The sequence below is a fragment of the Dromaius novaehollandiae genome, chromosome 5 (assembly GCF_036370855.1).
Source record: "Dromaius novaehollandiae isolate bDroNov1 chromosome 5, bDroNov1.hap1, whole genome shotgun sequence".
NCBI classification, from domain to species: Eukaryota; Metazoa; Chordata; class Aves; order Casuariiformes; family Dromaiidae; genus Dromaius; species Dromaius novaehollandiae.
Genome location: NC_088102.1, coordinates 5,299,599 through 5,312,451, shown reverse-complemented (window position 1 = coordinate 5,312,451; position 12,853 = coordinate 5,299,599). Strand labels below are relative to the sequence as shown.

At 46.8% G+C, this 12,853-nt stretch overlaps 1 protein-coding gene across 5 annotated transcripts in view; it reads right to left on the bottom strand.

The window, feature by feature from the left end:
- FBXO34 (F-box protein 34) overlaps positions 1–12,853 on the bottom strand; it is a 36,819-nt gene that overhangs the window by 13,117 nt on the left and 10,849 nt on the right. For 2 of the 5 annotated variants that reach the window (XM_064511865.1, XM_064511868.1), the window contains exon 2: positions 11,754–11,832. The exons of 1 other annotated variant lie outside the window; for it this stretch is intronic. The gene's annotated coding sequence lies outside the window, so the exon portion shown is untranslated. Of the gene's footprint in view, positions 1–11,753; positions 11,833–12,107; positions 12,133–12,853 lie in introns of those variants that run through there. 2 more of the 5 variants (XM_064511869.1, XM_064511866.1) reach the window with 2 other exon arrangements.

Here is a 12,853-nt window from a genome sequence, read left to right as displayed (position 1 = left end):
TCTGGCTGTACTGACACCAGCGTTTCAGACTCAGCAGGAACTGTATCACAGAAACACGATTATATCCACACCCAAATAAATGCAACCACACCATTTTTAAGAAGACCAGTCACTTTTTCACTAGCTAAAACTCTTCCCCTTTTTGCACACACGAACGGTTCCCTATGCAATGTGCAGTAAGTACACTGCAAGAGAAATGCACTGCAAAAAAAGTCAATATATACTGCTGGTGAGCAACAGTAGATGCTTTGCCCTAGTCCTACTCCTTCGCAGAGCATAATGGAAAACAATAATTTGAAATCAAAAAAAGAATAAAAAATTGAAATAAAAAAATCTCATTTGCAGGAAAAAGTTAGCTCGAGAAGCAAAGCCACCAGAAAAATTTGTTCGGGCTGGGGCAGGTGTAACCCCAGTCCCTGCAGAGGCGGCCGCGCTGTCACATCACAGCAGGTCACACGTTCGCGAGGGGACCGACACCTACTAGAAGAAAGCGGAAGGTGACAGAGCAGACACAGGCAAGTGCACACGGGCGCTGCAGCCCAGATCACAACACAGCTCCGTGCAAAGCATGCTGCTTCCCCTCCTCTCGCTGCCGGTCCACAGAAAAGAGCCGAAATAGCCTATTAATGTCAGCAAGCTGCTGGCAAATTCCTACTGGGCAAGTAGTAAAACGCTGTGCTTGTGAGCCCAGACCTCAGCACCTAAGCTAGCACAGAGGTACTCACTGCCTTTTTACAACCACTGCGTACTCCGTAACCGGGGTCGTTCCTTATCGGAAGGCACATCGGCTGACGGGTTAGCTGTGCAGAGCCGAGCGCAGCTTGAAAACTGAAACACGGATGCACAAATAAACAAAACAGAAGAGGAAACCAAAAGGCCGGTCTTGTTGTTTTTCTTTTTTGCAACCACACCCAAGCATATGCCTCTATGCACAAGATGTGGGAAGGAGTCAGATGTTGGCAGCGTGAAGCATCATGTTTGCTAAGAAACGGACAGCAGCTCCCTGGACGGTCCTGCAAAACTGCCCATCTTACTGTCACTTCCGAGCTGCTGCTGCAGTTTAGGAAAACAACTATATTAGCTCACACAGGAGGTGGGGGAAGGTCTCCTCACCTATGGAGCGATGCACTATGGCCTGTGACAGTTTTAGGTGTGGTGGTAGCTAAAGCTTTTTTTTTTTGCAATGAACACGTATGCTTTAACCAGCAGCAGCATTAACTTATAAGCAAAAGAGCTCAAAGGATGGGCCCATCCTGGCAGAAAACTTGCTTTTTTAGCAAGGAGGCAGCAGCCTAGGGTCTGGTTCTGAACAGAAATCGCACTGTTAGCAAAAGCAATATAGCCTCTGCCGGTTGCGTTTTCATTCCGAGTTACTGCCTTTAGTGCCAAATATTAACAAATCAGGCGCAAGGGTCTAAACCAAGAGTGTCCAAACCCAAAGGGTCCCCCTACAATCACGCACCCGACCCACGGGCTCGCTTTAGGGTGCTCCCCGGCTCCGCACGGCCACAGCACTGTGTCAGCCGGGCAAAGACCATTGACATGCTCAGGACGCAGAAGAGAGCAACAGCAAGTATTTCAAAAGGGAACTCAGACAGAAGACTTGATACCAAAAAACATTCACTACGATGGATATTTAATCTTTCAAACAGCAACCAGTGCTGAGGCCTTACAATAGAGATCGCTATGGGTTAGTTTGTTTTCTTGCAAGAATACAGTTGCACATCCCTTCTCCCCGCTCAGCTCCACTTTGGGTTGTTACATTATCCCCCACTCCGAAAGCATGTTCCACCAGACAGGCAATTCTGCCGTTTTCCAGCCTAGCCATCCCTTAAGGCCTCCCCACCTCCCCCAATACCCCACCTGGAGCCCTTATCAAGGCATTAGGCTCTCCCAAGGGAGGCAGGCTTTAGCAGAAAGCCACTGCCCACTTTGTCTAGGCTCGGCACTCAGGTTTCACGATAACTAGCAAGCCCCAGAAGCTGCCAGACCGGATTAGACGTGAGATCATACAGCTGGTCCCCGCACTCCATCTCTTAGTTAGAGACCTATAGAAAGATGCAGCTCTGGACAGGATCGTGCGCGCGCACCAAACAGGCTGCCGCAGCCCTAGCAGCTCGACTGCTTTGCGTTCTCGTCAAACATAGCGAGGATTTGAGTTTTTGCAACATGGACTTAAATTTGTATTTATTTTTCTTAAAACATTTTTTTTCAAATCACATTTTGTTTTTAAAGGAGACTCAACCTGAGGTTACTGCAATGCATTGCAGCTCTTAATTTTACCACCTGTTTAAACCTAGCCTAAGTATCCGAGCAGTACGTGTCCGCTGTCAAAGCCCGAGACAAGTTAAGCCACAGAGCCAGCGGCAGCCAGGAGCTACGCGCCTGAACGAGGGCTCAGCCAAAGGGCTCTTCCAGCAGGTGCAGAAGGAACGATTTTTGCCTTTCACCTTATTCAAGCAGTTCCTTTCATAGACTGGCTCATTCCAAGCTCAAAAACAAAAACACGCCACAGCAAGGACCCGAAAAGAGCAAGGAAACTTGGAGGAAAACCACACAAAAAACAGTTAAGAGAAAGGCTAATAGCTACGTTTTAAACACTGTGAAGAACTACTTTTCCACACTCGGTTCATCAGCTACAGAAGCAAAATAAGAGAAAACAAGCATGTTTTAACTAAAACTGTCTTACAAAGAGTTTTAGAGTGAGTTTACCTGTAGATTTCCATCCACCTGCAGAGGGTAACAAACTGTCACATGAAACTAGGTATCTCGTAGAGAAACTGTATCCACCTTCTAACCACGAAGAGATGTACAGATTAATACCTGCAATCAGGTTAGAGTCTTTAAGTCACGTTGAGCTTTGCAGAGCTGCTTTTTAACTTCTAACCGGAAAGTTGAAAGGAGCCACCCTAAACACGGTTGCCATGGAAGAACGCTAGTCCTTGCCGAACACCATGTGGTCCTCTCTGATGAGCCTCCTCCCTCACGTTCAGCAGGTCTAACTTTGTGCAGATCTTGCGTTATCTAATGCGATAATGATTGCTGCCACATGGGCTCCAACTGAAATAAGAAGACACAGCTTCCCGTGCCTGTGGATGCCATAAAACCTGCTGCCATTGGGTCTTCTTGTTGTTGGGAATCCAAGCAGACTACGCGGCATGCAGCTGACCTTGGCACTGTCTCCTCCAGCTCGCTTCCCAATCAAATTCACTCCAGTCCTCCTCGAAGCTCCCTTGAGTGTCATCTGTGTCCCACTCCCCAGACAATACAGCAGTTAAGTAACTACTTACTCGAAAGTCGGGAAGACACTGGAGATCTCTACGTAAATTCGAGCTTGGAGATCCATGGCAGCATGGAGGGTGCGTGGGTCCAGAATCACCGTGCGGCCCCACAGCTGGGTCAGTAGTTGTAACTCGTACGGTGGTGAGGTCTCACCCCCCTCTGCCGTCCAACGCGCTCTCGCTCTATCCCTTGTATCAGCACCCGTACTAGTCTGATCTTCTCATCTGAACCAGTTCAAGGAGCTGAACTGGGAGAAGCCCAGTCCAGAAGAGGAGGGATCCCTGACCCCGTCCACCACAGGACCTGGCAGACACCAGCACGGCACAACGCGTAGCAGACAAGGCCTGCTGCAGCTCCAGCTCAGATCAGCTCCTACCGTCCTGACCCCCCACCTTTAGTCATGCCAGGAAAGACATCTGCCACAAAGCATTTTTCAGATTCTTCCAAGGCGATGGAAAACAAACGCTTCTGAGCACACAAGACGTGGCATTTCGGAAGAGGGGAACGAGCACGTGGGGTTCGCAGATGACGTTTGACTGCTCACTGCCATCAAACAGCGCTGCTTGCTTATGAAACACTTATTCTAATGAAGCACTACAGGGAGAAGCTGTTTTCCCTTCCAAGATCATGTCAATAAAGAACAAAAGGCTTCAAATTTGTAGCTCTCATGTCTTTTCTCCTTTAGGTGTGGTTAGTATTGGAATGATTTAAGAAGTCCTCTCCCCTTCAAAAAAAAAAAAAAAAGAAAAAGAAAAAGAAAAAGAAATCTCAAAAGGGAAAAAGAAAAGATAAGCTCTGCTGCACCTTGTTAACCCTGTCTTTTAATGCGGGAATTAATCACAAAATGTTTCCTTTGTTCAACAATTCCTGAAAGGTTTCAGCTGTCTTGCGCAATTTGGTTAAGGACATCATCTGTTGCTCAACTGCGAAGCAGCAAAGAACTGGCTCAGTCGATTTGTTCTGCTTTATCCAAGCGGGGAACAAAAACAGCACGTCGGATATTTGCCAACGCTGCTGCAGCGCTGGTGACAAACGTGCACGGACCACACATTACTTCACTTTCTAGAAAGCTACCACCTACTTTGGCGCTCGCTGTCACTGCGTGAGCTATCGCGTGCCCAGGATGATAAATCGGAGGTGGCTCAACACCACCCGGCCGGGCTACAGCTGCTGCTTTCTTGGCTTTCTAGGTATGGGTAAAGACACTCACTGCAACGCTTTGCATTTAAGGCCACATGATCGATGAGCCACGTCTGAATTATTTAGCACCTAAAACTCGATTGGTTTTGCTAGGCAGATTCTGCACTGACGAAAGCTCAGCTGCAAGGCTACTTTCTCCGGGCGAGGGGAAAGAGAAAGCTTCCAGAAACCTTCCTATTATAGGAGCAATAGAATCAGCTCCAAAAATAGTAGACAAGTACTCCGGGAGCTCTGGAGACTTTGTGCCCTCGTTTTATAAGGCCCAAGTCTCACTGGGTTGCTCCTGTACGTGCAAAGAACGTCAGAAGCCGCAGCAGGATGCGCAAGCGACATTAAACTGGAGTTTTAGGACAAGCACCAGAGATGCACAAATCCAGACAGTCTGGATGAAAACGAGATCAACCTGCATACCGACAGGGAGCCAACCCACCCCACTTCAGAGAAACGCGGCCAGTTAGAAATCAGAAACAGCAGGAACCCTATCTTTCTCGAGAACGCAACGTTAGCTTGCTCAAGGAGATTCTCGTTACCGGCACAATGACGTGGCAGATTAAGATTGTCAACAGTCATTTCATCACCCCGTTTTGCTTTTGGATGCTAGGGCTCCTGGCTGGAGAGGTCCACTTGACTCATTTTGGCATGCACTGGGAGAGTCGCTTTTGCTGCTGCAGCTAATAAACTGACCATCGCACGGTCTGCTGACGGGAACTGCTCACTAGTCAGCCAGCAAGAGCTCGCGAGGGATCCAGCAGCACGGCACACCTACCCACCAAAAATCTCACACTTAGCACTATATAAGCGAGAAGTCTCCCTGCACCGCAGCACACAGCACATAAGGATAATTGCTCCTATACATCTTTCCTATGGGTGTCAAACTGCTTCTCCAGTAGAACACCAAATCCGCAGCTAATTTCTAATCCTATCGATCCAGTTCCTTCTTCCTTTTTTTAGGACTTTGTTAATAAGGAAAGCGCCACAGCAGGTAAATTCAGTGCCCAACGCTAGATCACCACCTTGGATATTTAATTCAGTGAATTAAATACGGCCGTAGGTGCTTTATGCAAGCCCAGCCTTAGGGAGGACGCATCGCAGAGTTGGGAGGCTACAACCTTCACCACACATCTCAAAGGCATCCAATTTTTCCTAAGGGTCTCCAAAACCAAATTGAACAGTTGGAAGCTTTGCTAAGCAACACAAACACTGGATTAAAAGATAACAGTAGTCAGGCAAAAAGCTTTTAAAAGTAACCGTGCCAAAAGTTAACCGTATTTCTGTAATTCAACATGCCCAGATTTTTCTATTGTACACCTGATCCACCCTGTTTTCACATACTAATGTCTTTCACAATACTTTGCACCAATATTTCCCATGATTTGTCAAGAAATCTTAAATCTTTTCAAAGTCTTGCTTAAGATACACGACTGCCAATTCCCCAACTTCATGCTTTCATAATAAAAAACTGTCTTTCATCTTGCAAGAATAATGTGCAACAGCCCAACTCCGAAATTGCAAACTCACATGTCAGCAGCTTGCAAAAAGTTTACACTCTACAAACTTAGGGAGACTGTTATACTACATATACCCAACTTTGGGACAGATTACACGTAATAGGGAGGTCTGATTATTTTGCCTATAATGTTTTGCAAAGCAAGGCATGACTACTCCTGCTGAGGATAACAAAAAAAATCTGGCTAATTGTAAAGGAAGCAGCCCATTAGCTCCTCAAACAGAAGAGATTCATTATGAACATCTTTTTAAAAATACATACATACATACATATATATATATATATATATATGGTTTGGATACTATATATATATATAGTTTTGGATTCACTGTTCTTCCCATTGCTATCTTATTAAAATACAGAGAAGAGGCTACTGCCTACCTAGGCAAAAAGGGAATTCTTTAGTGTCACGTTCCAGCACGGTCTACGCAGCCATTAAACAGGAACGAAAACGCTTTACTGATATGTAAATGGGTTCAGAAGTACAGCCGGTCACGTGATGCAAAACATACGCCGGAAAACGTAGAAGGGCTGTACAAAAGCAACGTTAATGACGGACGAAGCCTGGGCTACGCATCAGCAGCGACCTGCGATACCGCATTCAACGCCTGCATCCACATGCAAGCAACAGGTCAGAAACAGCAGACAGCCCAAACTTCGGAAAGAAAGGTTTCACAGTGTTTTTTATAGTTAATCCTGCCCCACCTCTCCCCAAAACCTTCATACTGGGTTTCACTTACGAATTCAGACTGCCTCAACTCAGAGTAACCTGAGAAACCACAGATCTGTAGTGAAAATACCTCCGCATTGCTGTTCCCAGCCGCTAAGCCGCCCTGCAGCTTGCGAAGCACCAAGACGGTTCGGGAGGTCGGCAAAGGCTCTGGGATACTCAAGAGCGCAGGCGGACAACCAGTGACATCTTAAGGCTAAACTGCTTCAGATGGAGATGGAAGGCAGGCGATAGCATCTGCTAAAACCTTTCCCAGCCCAAGTATCTGCTTGTTTTTATACTTTTTTTTTTTTTTTTTTTTTTTTTTTTTTTTTTAAGAACACCACGCACAGAACATCTTCTGCTGAACAAACTCAGCCGCAGATAAGGTTGGGTTTCTGGCTGGTAAACGGCAGCAGAGACCGACATTAAATGCAGCATCTTTTTGCACGAGTGTTTCAAAAGATCGTTGTAAAATCTAAGCTAACTTTGAACCTGTGGATCTTTCAAAATGTAGCCAGAGAAAGATCTAAAGATATTTTTCCATTAATAATTCTAAAAGTTGCTTGAAACAAAGCAGTCTAGTATTTTTAGAGCTTTGTAGTTAAAGATATGCCTAGCAACTAACACAGTTAAAGTTTCAGAAGTTCAAACCATAGCACAAATTTTGCCGTAACTCATTCTTCAAAGAAAAAAGCAAAGGCTGAAAAAGCAGCGTTTAAATTTGAGTAAGGTCTGACTCTGCATGCTCAAGGACTTGGTTCACTGTGTATTTTGCTCAAAATCTTTCCCATTCCCCATTTAATCTCCAAATTTTAGTAACATGCACCCCTACGAGAATACACCAAAAATCCTTCTGTTGTAATTCTTAATAGGTCAGGACCATTTTAGAAGCATCGACTTTTAGAAAAAAGCCTGTCTGAAAAAAAAATCAGATCTGTTTTTCTTTCACACAGCTTTTTAGACTTAGCAATGGAAAAACAGCTTTATAAGCAAGACAGTTAAGGAAAAGCATACATTTTATTATCTAATTCAGTATCCCACCCCCAATACAATTAATATCCTTTTTTCAGGGTTTCCTCCTCTGCAACAAAGCAGTAAAAACACAAATGAAAAAAAGCCCCAAGTAGCAGGAAACTAAGCAGAGCACAGAGTACCCCAAACTACTTTTTAAGAAGGATGGTTTAAATGAACTAGATTTCGAGCTAGGGATTGTTACTTTACCGTGAAAATACTCTGCACGCGTAGCTTTCCCCGCGGCGCAGGCAGCGTGAGCACGCCGTACGGGGAGGACCAAGCTCAACCCGCCACCTCCGCCGTCCCTGCTCGGCATCCCAGCTTTTGACAACAGATTGCTACTAAAGCCCCTTCCCGAAAGCCAGCTCAAATTTGCCAGCCCGAAAGCTAAATTACTAAAGTGATAATCAAGCCGCACCGGCCTCATCTCTCGCCATTTAACATCGCTTGCTAATATTCTGCACGCTCGCAGGAAACGGTTTCGAACAGCTCCCCCAAGAAAACAAGTTGCAGGCCTTCGTTTTTCCACTCGGAGCCATCTCTGCACTGCCTCATAGCTCTGATAATTGTACTACTGACTAACCTCCAACTGGGAATAACTGTTTTTATCATCACTATTAAAAACAGTCCCTCACACTGTTAGGAATCTGGAAACTCGCTGCAGCCACCTCCCACCCCGCAGCCTCTCAAAGCACTACAGAGCGACGAAACTATGCGCTGAGACCAGAGCGATCCCCGTGCCCAGCAACTCCTGCAATTTGGGGGTAATTACAACTGCTTCCTAAAAGATAGGCGACCACCGCGGTGTGAGCATGAATTTTGGAGGTGCAAGCGACACGGTATCTTAGAAAGCCAAAGTGCACTTTGAAGTCTCGCTTTTTCCCAGTCCTGTATGGAAAACCAAATTATTTTTAGAAATGTAGCAGCAACGCATGTTAAAAAGCCTCATGTATTCACCTAGTTTTGTAAAAAGCCTCATGTATTCACCTAGTTTTGTAGTTGTTTTTTTTGTTTGTTTTTTTTTTTTTAAAGTAGAGACACCCATCTGCAGTTTCCATTTCCTAACCTTACATTATCTCGGTTTTTGCACATTAGCCGGAAGAGCAATCGACTGCCCTCCGAGAAGCAGCGAGATGCAAAAAAATAAACAGAGGAAAGAAGAATAGTGGGTTAAAAAAAATAAATAAGCCAGATCTTAATCATCTAAAGGTGCAGTTGCCAAATAGACAGCAAAGAGGCTGTGCATCATAACGAGGGAAAAATTCCCCCAGGTTTTTTCACAGTCAATTACAGTGGATTAACCTATTATTAGTAAGAGCAAAGCAGGGGGTTTTTTGGGATGCAAGTTTCAACAACCTGAAATGTCACTGCCCTCCCTACTTCGATACACATGATCGGTATTATCCGGCTTCCAGTCATCGCAATTCATAAACACACCCCGCAAACAACCTCTCCCTCTTCCTTACGCGTTTTCTGCCGTCGTTCCCTCCTCGGAGAACGGCATCCCTCTCCGAGTATCACTTTATACAGCCATTAAGATCGCCTTTTTTTAATTGCTCTTAAGGGGAGCATCAAATACTTCTAAATTTTTTTACACACATAAGCACCTGCGAGTTTGCACAAAGATATTATTCACTTCTGCCTCAGTGAGATGTCACCAAACAAGGGATCTGTCATGGAGAAACACATCGCAGTACCGAAAGCGGCTTCCCAGGACGCCTGTGCTGAATGCCGGGTGTGCCGACTCTTGCTTGGTACCCAGTTCCCTCCACTGCAAGAGCAAACTACACCGAGAGCAAAGTTTTCCCCCCTCCAAAACCATCTGCTGCTTCTCCTAGGTTCTCCGGGCTCCCTTCAGCGTATCCCAAAGCCGCTCCTTTCAGCGAGGCCGACTTCTTGACAGGCCTTCCCCGCTATCTTGGCTGCTCGCTGCAGAGCAGAGGGCATCACTAAATCTTGCAGAGCCCTTTCAGCTTCAGACCCGGCACCGAATTCAAGCCTCCTGATTTAGTGGGAGGGTCACTAGCCTCCCTCCCTGCCTCTTTTTTAATCGTCTACGGCTTCCTGTCCGGGGAGGCAACCAAACTTCCGTGAGAAGCGCCAGCTTTTGTTAAATATCCTCAATTCCTGGGACGCTAACCATTATAAAACAATTGCGTTGCTTCAAACCTTGCACTTCAGCAGGCTTTATGCCACAGCGCGCGGAGATGAGCGACAATTACTTCAGCACGAAGGAGCTTTGGTTGGTTGCTGAATCCCTCTGCATTTCAAGTTAACATTCAGCCTCGGTGCAGCCAACCGTCCGCTCAAACACACAGCACAATGTCACCCCTCAAAACCCCACTGGTAAACCTAAAGGCACCTTTTTTTTCTTTTAAGGGTGCGCCAGCTGCTAACTGGAAGTGGCAACGCTTCATTTAGCGCGTGCACTTGTTAAACTGCTCACAGCAGGCAAAGAAAACCCTGCATTGTCCAGAAGTCATTCAGCCTCCCCATCCCTAGATATGGGCGATGGAACCGTGTCCAGGAAGGAGAAACTTGGGACAACATGCAAATGCTTCAGTCCCTGACTCCCAATATTCACAAGCTACACTAAAGCCCGTATCACCGTCATGCAGGTCACGCTGAGGGGTGACCACGTGGAGAATCTGTTGTACGTGATGGGTGGGAAAACTACCACTATCTGTCTTGCCCCAGTACTGCACCCTTTTATTTGTAGTTATTGCTGCAAACGGCCTTTTTTTTTTTTCTCCTGACAATGGTTGTGTTATTATAGGTACCTTCATGCCGTGCCAAAGCACATACACACAACAATTCAGAACAATCAGCCTTGTTTTCGTGGGAGCAAAGGTTGCAGCCAAACGAAATGGGTGGAGAGCACATTAAACAATCTTGGAATCTGCTAATAGGATATAGGAAAATGTGACCATAATGCAGATGCAGAGCTCCCCTTTCACCTTCCAATGTTATGGATAAAATAAAAGCTTTGGAAAACCAATTAAATGGTTTGAACAACATTAAGCCAGTAGAAGGGCTCTCAGTATGCACACAGGACTACTGAGTTCTTAAAATAATAACAACAAAGAAGCAACGTTTCAAAGGTCTGAAGCCGAAGAGGGAGTTTCCCCACCCCAGAACACCACCTGTTTAAAAGATACAGGATACCTGCAAGATGTCTGCTTATCCACTGTAAGGGGAAGCTCAGCTCGCAGAAGGGTCCTGCCTTAAAGCCGTGAGCAGATCCACCTCTGCCTCTCTGAGAGGGCAACTGTCCTACTGAAGCACCTTGCTTGGTCAGCTGTAACCCGCGTTTCCCTCGCTCGCTTTTGCGACGTGCATTAGTCAGCTTTCTCCTTCAGGAACCTGATCGTGCCTCCGCATGATCGTACACGGAAGTCATGTCCTTGAGTCTGTGACATCAGTCTGTTGCCATAGCAATGCACAGGGCAGTCCAAAATTCAGTATTATGGCATCACTGCAGGATCAGGCAGCAGAGCAAGCCAACACCCGAAAGCTGGTTAACCCAGCACAAACGGTTAAGGCATATTTCAATCTAAACTTTGAAGTGTAACCGCAGCCTATCATGATATTCCTCATAAATACGCCTAGAAGCTTCTTGTCAAGAAAGACAATCCAAAAGCTCATTAACTTAAGACAAATGGACAAGTCATGGTGAACCACTAAAAACAAGGGCAGGACATTTCCAGAGATGGCCACTAAGGACGAAGAAAGCTTAGTTCAGCTCTCTGAATAGAAACTACCATCTGTTCCTGAGGAAGCACCAGACCTGCCGTCAGAGACCCTTCACGGAGAAGCAGGGATGGCCCCCTTGGCACCCCAATCGCATGCTGGGCTGCACACAGATTTTCTGGAAAGCAGCAACGGCAGTGTCACAAGGCTGTCACTCCGTGTTTCAGAAAACATGGCATTACATCAGACATGGCGCTTCAACTTGAAGCTTTGCACGTGAAGCAGAGACCGGTGCATTATTAACCCATCCTATAACAAAGTTATGTATTAGTTAAAAAAGGGTGGTACCTTCCAAGAGTTGTTACTCCATGTAGGGTTAGACATTACAGTTCTGCAGGTTTCTTGCACACTCACGAGAACGGCATTTCTGAAGAGCAAAAGGGAAGAAAAAAGGAAATTAGTTACAAGTTAATGGTGTTACAACCACTAACCAGCTCTTAAAACCAAAGAGATTTACCAGTCTAATGCTCGAGACAGGCGGGCAGGAGCAGAGAACGTGCTCACGCTGCTCCCACCTCTCCGAGCACCCATGGTGGGCTGCAGCAAAAGCAGCTCCCTGGGCTGACCTACCCACACACGGACTAAGCCAGGTGAGGACAGACAGGCACGTCCCACCATCCCTCCCAGCATGTGCCAAAATACCTGGCCAAGTCTTGCTCTGTTAAGGCTGGACGTACTGAAGAACGATCTCTTAACCGTGCCCCGGCCGAGCAAGCAACGCTTGGCGCGGACGCAGCCCTCGCCCTCTCCTCACCCCTCCGCCCAGCTCCTCGGTTGTAACCATCCCGGGCCGCGTTATCTAACGCCGAACACGAGCCTCGGGGCTGGGAACCGCTGCTGGGTTGTCTCTGCCCTGCCACACACCCCCTTGGTGTCGTACAAATAAATTCCACAACCTGTTGGAGCCTGAAGAGCTTGGCCTCGGTTCAGGCGCGAGCTACACCAGTTTCTAGACGACTGGTACAACCACCTTCGCCGGCTCGCTCCCGTCGGCGTGAGCGAGACCCAGCTTACACAATCGGCCACCGCAGGCAGCTCCAACGCCAAATCGCGCTACGGCTCATCGGTGTTCCCAGCACGCCGGCTCCTGATCTGCAAGCTCCACAAACCAATGCCACCTCTGAGCCACCACGGCTCCCCTCCGTTGTCCACCCTCGAACGCCCAGCGTTACCCAGTTATGACCCCGCAGGAGCCGAGATTCTGGGGGCAACTTGAAGCCAAGTGTTTTCATATCAAAATAAAGCCAGTATGTTCCACCTTGTGGAGCTCCTGCAACGTAACGGAGGCTGAATAAGTCATCCAGGGCACAGGTCTCTCGTTAGCTACCTAGTATATTCACATTAAAGTGGAGTAGTATATTCACATCAAGTGGGATGAGCTTTCTCCG